This window comes from Orcinus orca, chromosome 20, assembly GCF_937001465.1.
Source record: "Orcinus orca chromosome 20, mOrcOrc1.1, whole genome shotgun sequence".
Taxonomy (NCBI): domain Eukaryota; kingdom Metazoa; phylum Chordata; class Mammalia; order Artiodactyla; family Delphinidae; genus Orcinus; species Orcinus orca.
This window is the reverse complement of record NC_064578.1, coordinates 29,810,967-29,830,909: the sequence shown is the minus strand read 5'-3', so window position 1 is coordinate 29,830,909 and position 19,943 is coordinate 29,810,967. Positions and strand designations below refer to the sequence as shown.

Sequence of the window (19,943 nt, the reverse complement as noted above, 5' to 3'; positions counted from 1 at the left end):
GGAGTGCATATATCTTTTTGAATTAATGTTTTTGTTTTCTTCGGGTAAACACCCAGAACTGAAACTGCTGGATCATATGGCAGCTCTATTTTTAACTTTTTGAGGCACCTCCATAATGTTTTCCAAAGCTGCTGCACCAATGAACAGTCCAAACAACAGTGTGCAGTGAGTCCCTTTTTCCCACGTTCTCTCCAACACGTGTTATTTGTTGTCTTTTTGATAATAACCACTCTGAAAGGTTTGAGGTGGTATCTCGTGGTTTTGATTTGCCTTTCCCTGATGATTAGTGATGCTGAGCACCATTTCATGTACCTGTTGGCCATCTGTATGCCTTCTTTGGAAAAAATGTCTATTCAGGTGCTCTTTCCTATTTGTAATCCAGTTTTTTTTTTTTTTTTATGTTGAGTTGTATGAATGCTTTGTATATTTTGGATATTAACCCCTTATTAGATATATTGTTTGCAAATATCTACTCTCATTTGGTAGGCTGCCTTTTTGTTTTGTTGATAGTTTCCTTCACTGTGCAATGCTTTTTAGTTTGATATAGCCCCATTTGCTTATTTTTGCTTTTGCTTCCCTTGCCTGAGAAGACATAGGCAAAAAATATATATGTATTGCTAAGATTGATTCTAAGAGTGTACTGTCTATGTTTTCTTCTAGGAGTTTTATGGTTTCAGGTCTTATATTAAAGTCTTTAAGCATTTTGAGGTGTTTTTGTTTTTGGTTTTTGGTTTTTTGGTATATGGTGTGATAAGGTAGACCAGTTTGATTTTTTTTGCATGTAGCTGGCCAGGTTTCCCAATTGAAGAGGCTGTCTTTTCTCCATTGTATATTCTTGCCTCCTTTGTTGTAAATTAATCAGCCATATAAATGTGGGTTCATTTCTGGGTTCTCTATTCTGTTTCATTGATCTATATGTCTGATTTTGTGCCAGTACCATACTGTTTTGATTACTGTACCTTTGTAGCATAAGGAATAAGGAAGTGTGATGCCTCCAGCTTTGTTCTTTGTTCTTCTTTCTCAAGATTGTTTTGGCTATTCAGGGTCTTTTCTGTTTCCATACAAATTTTAGAATTATTTATTCTAGTTCTGTGAAAAATTCCATTGGTATTTTGATAGGGGTTGCATTGAATCTGTACATTGCCTTGGGTAGTATGGTCATTTTAACAACATTAATTCTTTCAGTCCATAAGCACATAATATCTTTCCAATTGCTTATATTGTCTTCAATTTCTTTCATCAATGTCATAACTTCTGAGTTACCTCCTTGGTTAGATTTATTCCTAAGTATTTTATTCTCTTTGATGCAACTGTGAATGTTTTCTTAATTTCTCTTTCTGATAGTTTTTTCTTAGTATATGGAAATGCAACAGATTTCTGTATATTAATTTTGTATCCTGAACATTTACTGAGTTTATTTATTAGTTCTAATAGTTTTTTGGTGGTGTCTTTAGGATTTTCCATATAGGTGACCTTTGAACAATATGAGTTTGAGCTGCACAAATCCACTGATATGTATATTTTTTCAATAAATGTACAAAAATATACGTGCAAGAGTTGTATTGAAGTGGATAGCGTATTCTTACACAGGCATAGGTGAGTGACATTCCATATAGAATTAATAATGTGCTAGTTTTCTTACTGTTTTATATCTTCGTTTTCAAAGGATTACCTTACTGTACAGTGTGCTTCTCTCTCTCTCATAATTGGAGAAACTGCATATCAGCCTCTCATCAGAGGTAAGTGGTTTTCTAAATAATGTAACAATGTTTCCAATACTGTATTATGAATATGACTGTAATATTGTGTGTCATAAAGAAAATTTATAATAATTCATTCATTAGCCTATAGGCTAGGCTACCATGAAGCAATTGTATCAGTTACACTAGGCTAACATAAAGCAATCATATTGCTGCTTCTTTGTTATCAATGCATGAATCGTTATACTTGTAAAGCAATATGGATTTCTTTTTCACATTATCTTTTCATTTTTGCTGTCTGCTATTAGTAATATGTATAATATCTACTGTGCTTTGTATCATATAAGCCAATATTGATGTAGGTGCTGACAGATAGACAATTCATCTTGTAAATGGATGACATAAACTTAACAGTATTGAAAAATATAGTACAATACTGTAAATGTATTTTCTCTTCGTTAATTTTCTTAATAACATTTTCTTTTCTCTGGCTCACTTAATTGTAAGAATACAGTATATAGTACATATAACATACAAAATATGTGTTAATTGACTGTGTTATTAGTAACGCTTCCAGTCATAAGTAGGCTATTGATAGTTAAGTTTTTGGAGAGTCAAAAGTCATACACAGATTTTCAACCATGCAGGGGGTCGGCTCCCCTGGCCCTTGTGTTGTTCAAGGGTCAACTATGTATAGTATCATGTCATCTGCCAATGGTGGTAATTTTACAGCCTTCTATCCAATTTGGATTCCTTTGATTTCTTGTCTGATTGCTGTGGCAATCCACATTTGCTCTGATACCTCACTTTTGCAGCATATGAAGTTCTGACTTATCACCAAGGCAAAAACTATCTGTACTATTTTTCTTTTTGACCCTCCTCTTCCCTAACCCCTGGATTCATGTGTTCCTAAGTCTATCCAGGCCTCAGCACAACAAACTTCTTAGGTCTACTTGGAATTTTAGTTAAACACCTATTTTATCCTGTATTTCTTGAGATTATATACAGAGAAAAAAAAAAGTGATATTTAGTGGGTAGAGTGACAGCAAAATTATTAAAACAGATGATTTGGTTTTTAATTTCAAGTTTAACATACACACATATAATCATTGGTCAAAAAACTGAAACAGGTGATGTAATAATGACAGGGTATAGAAAAAGGTACAATGATGATTTTTTTTAATGTAAGTATGGTAAAGTTAATGCTACAGAGTCTGGTGAAAGCCCTCCTACAGTCTTACCACCTCAGTGTAAAGTCTTCTGAAATCAGCTTTCTTACCTTTGTCTCATTTCATTTTTTCTTCCCTTCTCAGAAATATTAAATTTTTGGTCAGTTTGCCCAAGATGGCCTCTTAGCTTTGTGATAAATATTGTCAACTCATGTGACACTTAATTGCATTGTTACAAATTTTGTAATCTCTACGTACTCTCTGATCTTACCTGTAATGGGGTTCTTCGTAGACCTAAGTTTTAAATTTTCAAAGTTGGAAACCCATCATTGAGAGTCACAAATGTTGCTGAACTCTAGGGTAGGATTTGGAATTGGTGTTGGAAAAGAACTTTCCTTTTTTTCAGGGAGGTCCAATTTAAAGGTGTTTTAGTCAACAGTGTATATAGGACATATACCTACCCATTGTTCTTGTCTAAAGTCCTGAATTCACAGAGTAACCAAAATTCAGACACTTCACCTCAAGGGGCTGAGTGCTCTTCTTGGTAACATCTGTGGTGTGTTTGAACAGAACTGTGCTGCTTAGGGGTTATAAACCTCTTTTCTCATGATGTGCCAGAGATGTGTCTGTGTTCTAAACTAAACATTTCTCACAAGAGATTCCAAATTATGGGGATGACCCAACTTCCCATTCCTCTATCAGGCCAAGAGATTGTGACAAGAAACTGCATGGGTTTGATACAGAACAACCCATATTAGACTCTTGGGGTCCCATACATGATGTCATTTAAGACCAAATGACTTTTGAGTCTGGGAACAGTCTTGTGGACTTCTGGGTTTGTCTTGTCCAGGCCATGAGGATTTAATGACATGCTAATGGAGGAGCACAGGTCTTTCCCAGCAAGGTAAGAGGTCTTCCTGTTAGTAATGAGGCTGGGCAGGGAAGGAGGCTGGTCTTAAACTAGAGGAAAGAGGTCTTCCTCTATCTGAGGCCAAGAAAAGTTGGGTCTGGGATCTAAGGAAAGAGCATTCTTGGAGGTGACAGGGATGGGAAGAACCAGCTTAGCCAAGTGGAGATAGACCAAGAGCCAAGATGAAGCCCTAAGTGAGGTAAGTCAGGGCTGTGGGTTCAAGATGAGACATCTGTAGGGTGAACAACTTGTCCAGGTTTGCCCAGGACTGACACAGTTTTCAAACTAAAATTTCCCAAGAACTCCTTTAGTTCTGGGCAAATTAGGATGCTTGGTCGACCTAGGTATTCGTCGAGCATTCCCCTTCATGTTGTATTACCAATGCCCCCAAGACTTCAGTAAAAACTGGTTGGAAGTCCCAGCTCTCTCTTAGCTGTGCTCTGGGGAATAAAGAGAGGGGCACGCACCAACGTGTGAAGAGAGAGCTGTGACCACCTGCCCCAAAAATGACGCCCCAAATGCGGTGAGAAGCAGTCTGCTGAGACGTTGAGTATTAACCAGGACTGGTTAGAGGAACACATAAGTGGTCTTCACAGGTCCCAAGAGAAAGATGGGAAGATAATAGTGATAGGACAAAGGCCGGACTTCCCTGTGGGTGTGTAAACTATAATTTGAGCATTGAAAAGAAGTATTGGCCTTGAAGCTGGTAAACTTGGGGACATCTGGGTTACATATATTTTTAGACATCTTCCTATATTGTATGGAAAAATACATGCCAACCTCAGAACTGATTTTCCATTCATTTCTTTGGTACCAAATATATGTGACATTTTTCGTTCCTAATGCCAGGTGTTCCAATGTAGAATTACCTATACATTAAGCTCTTCTTCAGTGGAAAGAATTAGACAATAGTCTTAAGACCTGCCTCTACCACTTGCTAGCTTTAGGACCTTAGGAAAACTTCTTAAGTCTCTGAAATGTCACTTTCCAGTCTTTCAGATTTACTCAGGAGAATTAAACGTGATAATTTCTATCAAGCAGGGCCACCACATTATGGAATCCCTGGGCCCTTGCCACATTGCCTTTGGGGGCCCCTTCTTCCATAAAGAAAGGATTAAAAGACAAATATAATCCAGGTGCGATTCATTGTTATATTCATTATTATTATAATAAATTTTAACTTTATTATATGAATTGATAATGGATTATTATTATATCATTGTTTTCTTCTGACTTTAAAAGAAACCAAAACATTCCTGTGGCCCCTAGGCACTGTGCCCTACTGTGGCTTGTGAGTCAGCCCTGATGTCAAGTGCCTGCTATGGGATAAGCACGTAGTAGGTGCTCCACAATTTTTATTCCCTTTCTCTTCCATTGCACGTCAAAAGAAAAAAAATTTCGAAAACTTCAAGTGGCAAATTAAAATTCAAGAAATAAAGTCAAAAGAAAATGTTCCCCAAGCCAGTGGATATCTATAACAGCAGGTTTCACTTATAGTGAATATCACTTTACTGCTTTTAACAAACTTCAAAGAAAATGTTGTAAGGCCATTCATTCTACATGTCTGTTTCACATCAGTCACAATTATATCCCAGCTTCACTTCTCTCCCCTTGTTATACCTCATAAATTGTATAACTAGAATGTATGTGTAGTGTATGGATTACATTAGGAATTGTCAGAAGTAGCCTGATAGTAAGCATTTGCAATCACCCCCCTTCTGGCATCTCTGAACCCCTCTGAAGGTATGTGAATACGCTGCACCCCCAGTAACGGGGGACAAAAACACAGATCAGGGAAGGGACCCTACGTGCTTAATAGCTCCTCCAGAGAACTGAAATTGTCACTGTGATGTTTAAACAATAGTGCTACGGTTCTACGACAAATATGTTGCTTACCTGTTGAACGGTCATACAAAAATACAAACAAAAATCAAATTTCCACTGAGAGTGAAACCTTGTTTGTGGTAAGTAGGGACAATGTAGGTTTCCAGAGCAGGTTAGTTGAGCCCCAGAGATGTCCTTCTGGCAGTGAGGAGTGAGATGCTGTTATCCTATAAGAAACGCTGTCTGCCAAATGTCTCTCAATGCAGGAAACTTCTCTGGGCTTCTAGTTTGGTTGTCCTCTGCTCTTTTCATTTATGGCGAAGACCCCTGGGTGTCAGCCGCCATCCTTCGCATAAGGAAACAACTACAGAGATGAAATGGCAAACTGGGGCCTCTCTGGCAACCATTTGGACAGCAGCAGAGAAATTCACCTTCTCCCCAACTTCCCCACTCCCAACCACGGGTCCTTTCTCTTCACATTGTAAAGAACCAAGGAAGTGACTCATCCGTGGCCAGCAACTTTTTCTGTTTGAAAGTTGCAGTAAAGAAAAAAAGTTCTATGGGCAAAGAATACAGATTCCTTGTTCTAAATGAAGGCGCTTTAATAGATTTATATTTATCATTCCTGTTGCATTTATAAGATCATTGAAATTCAAGACTGTCTCATTTATCTCACACTGTTAGAGAGAGAGCTGCTTCCCACATGTGCGTTTCCTGATAACCCAAGCTTTCTAGCCTTTGAAGCACCAGCTCTTGTTAAAGTTGAATCTCTTTTTTTTTTTATAGAAAAATGTCCAAAATGTTACACATGTCTCCCAGCCTTTTAAAACAGACTTTCCTGAAACATAATTTAGCCTTTGTTGAGGGTCATCCTACGGTGTTATGCTAATGCCTGAGAGGCATGATGGTGAAAGGACTCTGAAATCAGACAGGCTGGGTTCACGTGAAACTGATGCTGCCATAGTGACCAAGAAACCTCGGGCACTTACAAATCTCTGAGTGCTGCCACAGAGATGGGAAAAAACCTGCCGCTTCTGAGAGAGGCTGAGAGTGTTAAGTGACCTGCTACACATTCAAAGTGTTCAGCATGATGCTTGGGAGATAGTAAGCATTAAAAAAAAAAAAAGTGTAGTAAAAACTAAATGTACGATAAAATAAAGAAAACGAATAAGCAAAATAAAAATGTAATGAAACTGTAATAAACTGAAAAAGTGTTGCTGCGATACAGAGATGGCTTCAAAGGCTTTTTAGTAAGCATCATTAATTCCACCTATCCAAAATGGCCCCAGATCATAATGCTTTTTGAGTTCCTTACCTTCTTATCACAGTTTTCCCTTCTCGTTGGGGTGAGTGCCTACCTCTGGTGACATCGCCTCTAATATTTTGCTCTAAACATCCTGAGAGATGGGAAACCACATAAACAAGTTGGAAAGAAGTGTTTTAAATAAGAGCAAATGAATTCTAAAGTATGGCTTTAGGTAGTTTTTTTTTTTGGGGGGGGATGGTGGGAAACTACAACTTTTAATGCATTATATTAATCAGGATGGGCTAGGTTTTGCTGCAGGAACAAAAAAACTCCAAAATCTCAGGGAGTTTAACACATCAAAAGCTTGTTTCTCATTCATTTTATGTGTCCCCTTAGGTTGCAGCAGAGCTCTCCTCAACATGGTCATTCAGGGACCCAGGCTGGCAGAGGCTCCATCTCAACATGTGCTTCCCCATATAGGGGAAGGTGAAGTGATGAATTGTTCAGTAGGTCTTACAAATTCTGTAGGAAACGAAATATGTCTTTATGATTACATTTTATTGGCAAACATAAATAGCATGGCCACACTTAACAGACAAATGCATTTCTATTGTGGCTGGCAGCGGGATGGGAGAGAACTGAGTTATCTCAGGCATGGCTTTGGGTTTACATATTTTAGGTAATAATAATCCCAGGTCACGTTTACTGAGTGCTTTTACTACATTCCACGTGCTGAGCTAGGTGATTTCCAGGCAAGAACTATTTTCCCTTTCTACCCATGAAGAAATTAAGACTCAAACTAGTTAAGTTGCCTATTCATAGTCATAAAGATAGTAATCGCATGGTTAAACTGATCTGTCTGACACCAAAGCACATGTTTTTAACCAACTTTTTCTGAATCTCAAATATATTCCAGATCACTGAGATTAATCAATAACTTTGAAATAAGTGACTTTTATTATTGTTTAGTCAGTGCAATTTATCCACCAAAGAATGATCAAAACTTGCTTGTTCATTTTCTTTTCTTATTGCCTTTCCATCAGAGGGACTGCTTTCAATTTAACAAATACATTCTTTACAACGTGTTTAGCTGTAGAACACGCCATGAGGGATTTCAGGGCAGGGTATCATAAACACCACAGTTCTTGACCTCTGAGATTCTATAATCTTTTACGTTAAATACTGAATAAAAGAAAGCAATTAAAAGGAAATAGAAAACATAAATGTAAGATAGTTATGTACAAATAAGAGAGAGCTAAACAGAATGTAATTATGTATTATGTGCTACAGACAGTCCTATTTGCTGTTGTCAATATTGGGTGATAGGAAGAAGGGTGTTTAAGGACAGGCAGGATTTGGACAAAAGAGATATGAATCCTAAAATAAGCCAAGGATTATAAAAAAAATGGGGAGACTGGCCTGATGGAAATAGAAAATATGTGTTGAGAGGTGGAGAGGGAGCTAAGCTGGCTGAAAAATAGAGGCAGGTTATGAGGGACCTTGAATATCAGGGAAAATCCTGAACATATCCCAGAGGCAAAGGGGACAAAAAGGCTTGTTTCTAAATGTTTTAAAAATGTAGACCATTTCAGATAAAGTTGACATTTCCTTTACCCCCTGCCCCAGCCCCTCCTGGTGGCCATCGCCTCTTCTCTCTCCCAAGAGGAAACTACTATCATGATTTGGTGGACAGTATTCCAGTTCATATTTTTCTTCTACTTGTATGCAAATTATGCATTCCATTTCTGTTCTGTTATGGCTACCCTTATATTCATGTTCACACCTAAACTGAAGTCTAGAATTAATCAACATCACTTACCTCCTTCTAAATAACATGTTTTAACTCTCATCTGCTCTCCCATGTTCCATGGTTTTATACTTACAAATTTATTTTTCCCTTATTTTTAAACACATAGGCATTTTAATTTGTATTATCAAGCGTTTGTTTATATTTACCAACATATTTATCCATTTTAAAAATACTTCTTGCATCCCACTTTTTCTTTTCAAGGTAATATTCTTTCTTGCCGAAGTAAATCTTCATGTACAACATGCCAAAGTACTACTGGTCAAAATAGTCATTTGTGTCTGAAATTGACTTTATTTTACTTTCATTCTGGAAAGACAGTTTTTCTCTCAGCAATTTAAATGAATTATTCCTGTGCATTTGTAACTACATTTATAACACAACAGCCATGTTCTGCCAGCTATTTTTGCTTTGAGAAGTATGCCCTCACTCTAAATGTCATTCATTTGTAGGTAAATTTGTGTTTCTCTCTGGTAGTTTTTAAGGTTGATACTTTGCAGTTGAACTAGTGTTTAAAAGTAGGTTTGTTTTTAATTATACTGCATGAGGCCAGGTGTGCTTCTTTAAAGACTCATGTCTTAGATAATGGAAATTACTGACTACTATCTATTTGCTTCTAACTCCCTTTTTTTTCTATTTGGAACTCTTAATAGACATAGGTAGGACCTGCTCATTTGATCAACTTTCATATTTTTCATCTCTTTGTGTGTTATATTCTGGGTGATTTCTTGCAGTGTGTCTTCCAATTCACTTAACCTCTCATCAGCCATCTCTACCTTACAGTCCAACTGGTCTATTAAGTTTTTTATTTCAATTACTATATTTTTCATTTTTAGAATTTTTTCCCAAAATCTGCCCTTTTTCAAGTAGTTTTATTCTTGGTTTGTGACTACTATTCCTTTCTCCATGTCTTGAAATGTTTTTTGTTTTTACTTATTTTAAAGTCTTTTTTAGATTGTTGTTCTATTATTTCCAGTTCTTGAAGTACAAGTTCTCCCATTTGTTCATCTGCTGGCTCCACTGCATTGTGGTTGGCTTTCTTCTATGATTCTTTTTTTTCATTTCTCTTTCCATAAACTCTTCCTTAAAGAGATGAGATTGAAAGGGGAGGCCACAGAATTTTCATGTGCCCTAAAACATCCTTTTGGAGCATTTTTACACTTACCAATTCTGGACAAGATTTTAGGATAATTTCTTAGTTTGGGGTTCCCATAGTACATGAGTAATCAGAATTCAGGCCTCATACAACTTGTGGAACAAATTTCCCTTTTTTTTGGTGATTCCTATTACTTTCACAGCCCCAAGAAAATTAGACGCTTTCCTGCAATTCCCCTAGGCTAGCAGAAGTTTTCTCTAGTTCCAGATTCAGAGGATACTAGATAATCTCTTCAGGACCCCTGGCTTTAGGCAGGTAGCCTGGTTCCTGATTATGGTCTCACGGAGCTCAGACCTACATAATCCTGCTCACAGAGCTTCAAAGCTTCAGCTGCTAAGGTCTCTCTCTCCTCCTGATTCACATGTGAGCATTTTTATTTCACCTCCCTCTTATCACTGTAACTTTGAGTATTCTCTTTGTGCTTGGCACTTGAGGATTTTTTTCCCCTAGTTTTGAGTTTTAAATTGTATTAAAAATTGAGGAGGGGGTATATTTTCACCAACATTCATATATGTGTGAAGTGGGAGGGTTCCTTTTAGCTTTTTTTTTTTTTTTTGCATTAGGTCAGGTTGGCGCTATTGAACTGCAACCATGGAAATATAATTTCAAATTAAAAATACACAGGATCTGGCAACTGGTTATGTGGAATTGATCTAGTTTGCATCCTTCCTCCCCCAAAAAAGGAGGTATTGAGACAAGGATTTAAGAACAAGTCATTAATATGGGAGGTGAAGGAAACACCAGTAGGGACATGAAGAAGTTAGGGGAGGGAAAGTAGTCAATAAAGGGTGTTATCAATCCAGTTACTATCCCAGGCAAATGGAGTTTCCCCTGGGGAAACTCTGAGAGTTCAGTGATCTACAAGGCATGAGGAAGCTGTGGTATTTATACAAACTACTGCATGTCATTGGTTGAGGGATGCTTCCAAAATGTAATCCACCAAACTTTCCAGCTTGCCACATGGATAAGTTTATATATTTAGTTATATACTGATGTGCAATGAATTATCCCAACACTTAGTGGCTTAATACAACCATAAATATTTATTACCTCATATTATTTGTGAGGGTCAGAGATTTTGGAATAGCTTAGCTGGTGGGTTCTGGCTTCTGTTTCCTCATGAGGCTGCAGTTAAGAAATCGGAAAGACTTTCATTATCTAAAGGCTGGACTGTGGCTGGAGGATCTGTTTCTAACATGATCCACTCACATGGCTGGCCAGTCAGGGCTGGCTTTTAGCCGGAGGTCTCAATTCCTTTGACCCCTTGTATGTCCTCAGGACAAGGTATAGGGCTTACCGCAAAGTGAGTGATCCGAGAGGGTGAAGCCACAGTGCTTTTATAACCTCCTCTTGAAAGTCACACTATCTCTCCAAGCTTCCATTTGAGAGGAGTGAGACAAGTCATGAAACATGGCCCACGTTCAAGAGGAGAGGAGGGAGGCATGTCAAAGACTGTGAACATATTTTAAGCCATCACAGTAGGCAAAGACAGCCTCAAGCAAAGAATGCATGTGCCTGTGGAAGTCAGGCAGGCGGAGGCAGTAAGGGCCAAGGGGAATGGGTGGGCACCAACGTGCCCTCTACAAGAACAAATAAAGATAAGACCCACCCATTTTCCAGGCTTAGGGAAATAGATTTGATTGATGGGAGAGTTGCAAAGTGACATCTTTGCGAAGGACGTGGAGACAGAGATGGGTGAAGATTTGGGGTACTTTAAGTGTCAATCTGCTGCAACCACTAAGAAAGGAAAAATAGTACCAATTAGATTAAGATTCTCCATTGATTATCAGCTGTATCCCAGTTTTGGGGACACAAGTATGAGAGAAAAGTACATCTTAGAATCAGCAAATACAGAAGTTGCACAAAGAATTTCAGATTTTCACATATACAACTGTTGCAAAAGCAAACACCTCTAACTTTTATCTTCCATCTTATATAGAGATCATTAAAAATTAAGCATAGGCAACCGTGTGATATGGAGTTTTCCTTTTTAGTTGGCCATGTCCCCAAACCTGAACAAATCACTAACCCTCTCTGAGCCTCAGTTTTCACATCTGAAATGTAGATAAGGTATTGCTTTGATTCTCCTACAGATCAATTCAAAAATGAATTCAAAATACCTTCAAAATTAAAATGTTATCAAGATACAAGGTGCTATGAATGGGCAGAAGAAGCTATAAAACTCACAGGCAGCATGAAAGAAAATGATCATTTTCTCCTTGAAAGCTCAAGAAAAACTAATTCCTCATGCTGCTAGTCAAACTGGAATTATTCCTGCATTTTAAAGAAATTTCACTGCTTAAAGGCATCAGGGGAAAAAATGGGAGGTGGTGGGTAGGAAGTTGAGGATGGTCCTATACAAACAGATCCTGCACATAAATAAATTAAAGCCCCAACTGTTCATTTTCTAGCTGGTGCAATAATCCTAGGCCCAGGAGAGCCACATCCCTCATTGGCTGGAGCGAGCAAGCCTGGTTATTGTTCACACATGGCCGTTTCCTAATGCTGTCTGTGCAGCCATAACAGAGAACTTGGGGCTGTCAGCCAGAAAAACCCAGGCTGCCACTTGGGGAGCTTGAAAGCTCCCAATATAAAGAAGTGACACACACCTGAGCAGGTCTGATATATATTCCTTTCTGCAGAGGGCAGTGGAATACATTCCTGGGCCATTCATCTTGTTGCTAAAATTAGATCCTGCTTAGAAGGAATGATATATTACTGATTACATAATAAAGATAGCTATATTTCTCATGAGAAACAGAAGGGAGAGATATAGTTAGGCACAGGGCAAATATATCCTTGATATGAAAAATGGATTCATTAAGTATTTAATCTTTTTACTATTCCTGTGAAATAAATGCACACATATATCACACGTGTGTTAAAGTGACTTGATAATTAATATTGTTACACTTGAGAAAAATCCTGGCCCTCCATCCTGAAGTCATGTCATGAGTTGGAGAACACAGGCCAAGGCATGCCCTCTGCCGAACTCTGAATGGGGCGGCTTGGCTGCGCTCTGAAAGCCAAGGGAATCAGAGGGTGAGTCGTGGGTTTGCATCGAGATTTCATCTTATTTTGGTGAGGCCCAGCGGGAGTCACCAGGGATCTCCTGGAGTAGATGGATCACACATTTCTAAGCGTCACGGAGAGATAGCTGAAAAGAGCCCATGTACTAAAGGGCCTCTGGTAACTGCGTACAGCCTTCATGCTCTCCTCTTTACAAATAAACCTTCTCCCTCCACATCTCATCTCATTCTATTTCCCTCCTCCAAGATCCTTGCCAGAAAGGGCAAAACTCACATTTTTAAAAAACCCGTAGCCGCGGTAGAAGAATTTCCAGACATCCTGGTGATGATATTCCAAATTAAACATGAATGCGTTTGGTTGGAGTTTAAACAAACATGCAGATTTGTAGCACCTCAGGTGTCAAAGATCAGTAAAAACAAATCTGAGTGAAATAAAAGAAGAAAATAATTCTAAGAATAATAGCTTGGAATAATAGCTTGATCTAACTAAAGATTATTCCAAAGAGATTATGGTCTGGAGAAAAACACTAACAGGCTATGAGGGGTTAAAAGCTCATTACTTGTATATTTATTTTACAAGAAAAGAACATAGGTTTTGTAGTCAGATGGACTTCAGTTCTTCTCCTGGCTCTGTCATCTCCTAGCTAGATTTACAGACAAGCAAGTTAACCTCTTTTGAGCTCTTCTTCCTTATCAATAACATAAAAATCAAAATCCTTTAACCATACTGTTCTAAAGACTGGCTGCATGCACAGCACCAGCATGGTGCCTGGTGCAGAGCAGGAAATCAACAAACATTAGTTCTCCTCCATTCTCCATTAGTCCATCCACCTTAGAGGAGCACAGAAGGGTAATGCCAGAAAGTTTTTCCCCCTCTCAGTGATAAAAACTGGTTCCTTCTACTCTACCAGGCTGGAGGGTAAGCAAAAGTTCTAGAGAGTTAACAGGGGCACGTTCATGGGGAAAGTCCTTCCAGTAGTCAGGATAGGCTAGGCTCTGCTGCAGTAACAACAACCTCTGATGCTCCGTGGCTTAACACAGTAAAGGTTTATGTCTCTTTCATGCTATTTGTCCACTGTGAGTCAGCAGGTGGCTGTGCTTAATTTAGTCACCCAGGGACCCAAGACTACTGTTTTTTGATGCCACCATCTCAATGCAAGGTTGACAATTCATTGTCACAGGAGAAGAGAACACCAAAAAAATACAGTGGTGGCTCTTCATGGCTTCTACAAGGAAGTGACGTATGACACCTCCTCTCGTATTTCAAAGGGGCAGGGAGGTATAATCCACCCAGGTGCCTGGAGGAGAGGAAGTTCAGAGAGTTGAGGCTGCTGTGCCAGAAGCAAAGGGATGAACTGGGTGTACGTCGTACAACCAAGTCCACAGAGGCTCCCAAGAACCACACTGCGGTCGCTCTAGCCCTGACTCCCCCGTTCCTTTCCTGGGAGGAAGCAGCTTTGCGTGGCGGACCCCCCAGTGTTTGCCAGGATCCCATCCAAGCCCGTTCTCTCCCCTGGTTCACGCTTGTGAGCAGCACTCAAGTTGCCATTATTAACTTGTCTAAATAATTCATATACCTTTCTCGACTCGCATCCAAGTTACCGAACTTTCGGATGCTTCATGGCAACATGATCACAATTGTCATTTTGTCACCTATTTTCACCTCAGATCAAATTAAACTCCCTGTAGAGCTGATGTTCACACAATTTTTGCTTCTTCCCCAGAAATGCTCAGTCCATATCTCCCTTATTTGCTTCCCATCTGTGGTTGGCTGACTGCATTCATTGGCCCCCATTTTTCACCCCTCCCTGTGTTCAGGCCCCCTTGCACATAGCTTTGCACAGCCCCCTGCTAAGGGCGTGGAGTTTATTTCTCCAGGAATTCAAAGGCCATGTTGAGGGGCCATGTTCAAGGAGATTGTCCCACTGGGGCTTTGGCAGCTTCTGAGTTTGCCAGGCTGGGATGAGTCAGGAGGGAGCCTCCACTGTGATTCTGGGTGGTTCAATCTGTTGGAAGCCAGACCCCAGCTGGCGGCTTGGACAGAGGGAATAAGGCCCTGAGTCCATGAAAAGGAAGCCAGCAGGAGCTAAGCAAAGAGTAGCTAGGCACAGAGGAGCCGGAAAAGGTCTGGGCTGAGGGTTCAGGAGGGCAGCTGGAAACCAATCAGGAAACTGAAACAGGGCAATTCCCTGGCGGTCCAGTGGTTAGGACTGCGAGCTTTCACTGCCGAGGCCCGGGGTATAATCTCTGGCTAGGGAGCTAAGGCCTAAGACCCCGCAAGCCACGTAGTGCGGCGGGGAAGAAAAAAAAGGGAAATCGAAACAGGGGACCAGAACGGAGGAGAGGGTGCCGTGGTGGCAGCGCTAGGCTCTTTGAACACTGTTGAAGATAGCCAGACCAGTTCCGGAAACCACCGGCAGAGAGGGGGATCCTAGGTTCTTTCCAGGTTCGGTCAGAGCTGGATGAGAATCAGGCGCCTCTAACTGGCAGGCGTGGGGAAGGCAGGGCTGACAACGACTGCCCTGGTAACTCCCTTTTCTCAAGACTGGACTACAGCAGCCTGCTGATCCAGTGGCTCTCACCCCTGGTCAGCTCGCCTGGCACAGTACACAAAACACTAGTGCCTGGGCGCACCCTCCAAGATCCTGATTTGATTGGTCCCGGTTGGTAGGATAGATCATTATTAATAACGTACAGCCGGGGTGGAGAACCGCATACCTAATCTGCCCGTCCCCCAACCCTCCCTCCCAGGGCAGACCTCTATACTTGTCCTTCTAAACCATAGTTTAGTTAGGCACTCTACCTTCAATTCTTTAAAGAAAAAAGTAAATTTTCACACACACATATACAAGGATGAGAAAAACATTTTTTCTGAGAGTAGAGTTTTAATCTACTGATTATACACACAAGTTATTTAGATTTAGAACCTGTAAGGTAACCAAACCTGGGCATTTGCCCCTAGCCATATATTGGCATGCCCTCCAGAATAACGATCTGAGTCTAAAAAGACAAGGAGTGTATTCCAAACCTTGAGAGTACTTTGCATTAAAGAGATTCCTTAAAAGATTAATTTTAAAGCAGATCATAGCAACTTAAAGTGACAAAATATTAGCTTATCAATATATATATTTCTATCTATTCTTCCCAAACGCTGGAATTCTAGGGCTCTTAATAGTCTTATGTGCTAAAGAGAAAATAAAAGAGCATGCCAGGATACACTGATGGGGGTGTGATTCTTTGGGATCTGAGATCAACGCAGGCCTCTTGGGGAAGGTGCCGTTTGATTTCAGGCCCGAGGGAAGGAAGGTAGCAGTTATGGGACCATCAGTGGAAGAAAGATGTCCAGGCAGAGGGAATCATCAGCGAGAAAACTCTGCAGAGGCTTCTGGCTTGGTGATCAATGAAGAAAGGCCAGAGTGCAGCCTCTTCAGATGCTACGCACAGCAGTTTATTATCCAAAATGTGGAGCACCCCGACCAGCTGAAGGGCAGAAATGAATACCACAAAATCAATGAGGAATAAGAGTTTCAAAGTACCATGAACAAGCGTAGCTGGTGCTACAGACAGTATGCTGGGGACGATATTATGCGCTTTTGCATAACATTTATCAAGAACAGAGAATGGCATGGCCCTGCTCGGTTTTCCCTAGGAGTGATATAAAATAATCTTTTATTAATCTTATTTTAAATTTGTTACCATTGTACATGATCTCAGAAGACCAAGTGGAGAACATTTGATATAAATCAAAGGAATAAATGAATATGAAAGAAAGGCAAATTATATGCCCCAATAAATACTTCTGCCCATTCTGTTATACTATAAAGCATTTTGTAAATGTAAATATTGTACATAAATGTTAAATAAATATATTAATATAATTTCCTCTGGGTTTTTAAAAATAAGAATCTCAGTAGGCAAAGAGTTATTTCATATTTAAAAGTTCTCTCAGGCCCACATTTTCCAGCCTCTAACAGTTACCACAGGGAAGCCATTATCACAGTAGAGACAATGAGGCTGATGCTGGAAAGCCTGGGGTTGGGGGCAGACAGACCCAGGCTCAAATTCCTACTTTGCCATTTAATAATTGTGTGACCTTGAACAAGGGACGTAATCTCTCCAAGTCCTTGTAAGGGAATATACAAAATGTGATTATTCTTTTCACTGAAAATTGTTGTTGGAACAAAACTGGGTTCTTCTGAGAATATGGCACAGTGGTGTGGCATCCTCAGGTTCACTATTACCGTCATCATCTCATCAGAGGGCATGGGTGTGTGCAGGCATCTCATACTCACGAACTTGGAAAAACACAAGACAGGCTCAGGATAGAAGAAAACTGTTGTGTGGCGGCTCCCCTCCCGTTCGAAGATTTGTAATGGATGCAAGCCCTCTGTAGCTTTATCCATCAATTCTCTCTGACAATTAAGAATCCAGGAAGGATGAGCTCAGCCTGTTGCCAACTGGTTGTCTGTGTATTTAGCCTAACCAGTTTGGCTTCTTCTTTTTTCTTTTTTTTGGCCACGCTGCACAGCTTGTGGGATCTTAGTTCCCCGACCAGGGATTGAACCCAGGCCCTTGGCAGTGAGAGTGCGGATTCCTAACCACAGGACTGCCACGGAATTCCCTGGATTCTCATTCTTGATTAAGGAATTTGACAATAATCTTAAGAATGGTTCTGGAGAGAATTCTTCCTGCAACAAATTGTCACCTGGAAACTCACCCATCCATACAAACAGGAATTCAACTATACAGCAATTAGTTACTTTGGAGAACTGCAAAGATTAATGTTATTCATGATGGAGAAAGATATTCCACTTTAGGCATACTTCGTATGCTGCTAGCAGGGGTATAAACACATTTTTTCCCTTTTCCATTCAAAATAAAGACAACGAGTGCATTAATTAGAAACAGTAGGATTTATTCTAGGTAACAACTCAGAATATAAATTGAGCGATGAAAAGGACTCCATAATCCGGAGTCATCCATCACTACCTCATCTGCTGGTGAGGTTACACTCCTAGATTTCCAGTGCTGTCTGTCCTGAGTTTATTCTGCTTAAGCTTTGGACCCTCCATTGAGTGACTGATCAAAACGACCGTGGCCTTGTGCTTCACCAGAATAACCATGGCTTCCTCTGGACAACCAGTGGTCCTTGAGGGCTCAGAGTCTTTTTTTTTTTTTTTTGCGGTACGCGGGCCTCTCACTGTTGTGGCCTCTCCCGTTACGGAGCACAGGCTCCAGACGCGCAGGCTCAGCGGCCATGGCTCACGGGCCCAGCCGCTCCGCGGCACGTGGGATCTTCCCGGACCAGGGCACGAACCCGTGTCCCCCGCATCGTCAGGCGGACTCTCAACCACTGCGCCACCAGGGAAGCCCTAGGCTCAGAGTCTTTTAACCAAAGGGTGGGCTGTTTCTTTTATTGACATCATTAAAGACCTGTGTATCAGGATGACCAACTTTGTTCTTTGTTGGACGAAAAAGACACACAAGGTTAGCTGCTGCTACTGATTACAAAATGATCTTATAAACACAAATTCTTAAGGATCTAGCATGGGTGTAAGCACACTTAATATTCAAAATACGAGATGGATTAGGTAGAACAAACAAGCTGTTTGTTTGATGGAAAAAAAATAATGATCCCAGAGTGAAAACTCAGGTTCAAGTCTGAGGTTGATTACTGAGCAGCTATGTGACCTTGGGCATGGTCATTTTGCTTCTCAGAATGTATTTACTCATCTATAAAATGGGAATGATAATATTTATTTCAGGTTCCTCATAGCATTGTGGTGGAAATTAAATCAGATGGTGTATGTGGAAGTGCTTTGAAAACTGCCAGAGGAGCTGCTGTGTAAATGGTATCATTATTACCAATTTCTAGGAATTACTGAACACCATATCCTTAGACCATATCAGCAAGCTGACACCTGACAAATGAGAACGCATTACTGTGTCATATTCCATTGTCTCTGGCTGTTTTCATCCTCAGCTGACAGGGTGGGCCTATGGGGTCCTGTTAGCATAAATCCTTGGTAGAGGGCATTTCTCTAAAAGTAGAAAGAATTTCTAGCTCCTGTCCTATCGCACCTCTTTCCACACACTCATATAGTCAAACAAACACCACTCAAAATTCCTGAAGCAAGAAAAGACGAACACAGGAAGCATATAGATATCTCTGTTTTAGATTTCCCCACTTTTGTCAAGATTCTTTACAGATCAAAATGGCCACAGCCTCAACCCCTGAAATCTCTGTAGAATAATAACTATTTATCTACCATTTGTTGAGCACTTCCTGTAGTTGTTCACAGTGTGGAGTATCGTATTCAATCCTCACAACAAACATATGAAATACTGTTACTGCTCCAAACTGAAAGATTGGGAAATTGAGACTTGGAGAGGTTAAACAACTTCCTAGGTCACACGGCTAGCTCCTAAGTGGTAGAGATGGGACTAGACTCTAGGTCTGCTTGGTTTCAAAGTACATGGTCTGACTATAAAACTCTTAGAGGAAAACGTAGGCAGAACATTCTATGACATAAATCACAGCAAGATGCTTTCTGACCCACCTCCTAGAGAAACAGAAATAAAAACAAAAAAAACCAAATGGGACCTAATGAAACTTCAAAGCTTTTGCACAGCAAAGGAAACCATAAACAAGACAACCCTCAGAATGGGAGAAAATATTTGCAAATGAAGCAATGGATAAAGGATTAATCTCCAAAATATACAAGCAGCTCATGCAGCTCAATATCAAAAAAACAAACAACCCAATCCAAAAATGGGCAGAAGACCTAAATAGACATTTCTCCAAAGAAGATATACAGATTGCCAACAAACACATGAAAGGATGGTCAACATCACTAATCATTAGAGAAATGTAAATCAAAACTACAATGAGGTTTCACCCCACACAAGTCAGAATGGCCATCATCAAAAAATCTACAAACAATAAATGCTGGAGAGGGTGTGGAGAAAAGGGAACCCTCCTGCACTGTCGGTGAGAATGTAAATTGATACAGCCATTATGGAGAACAGTATGGAGGTTCCTTACAAAACTAAAAATAGAACTACCATATGATCCAGCAATCCCACTACTGGGCATTTAGCC

General features: G+C 40.1%; 1 long non-coding RNA gene across 2 annotated transcripts in view; it reads right to left on the bottom strand.

Moving 5' to 3' along the window:
* Positions 1-9,717: 9,717 nt before the first annotated feature.
* LOC125962645 (uncharacterized) overlaps positions 9,718-19,943 on the bottom strand; it is a 601,794-nt gene continuing 591,568 nt past the window's right edge. For both annotated transcript variants that reach the window (XR_007474070.1, XR_007474071.1), the window contains exon 2: positions 9,718-19,445. This is a non-coding gene — a long non-coding RNA (uncharacterized LOC125962645). The remainder of the gene's footprint in view (positions 19,446-19,943) is intronic.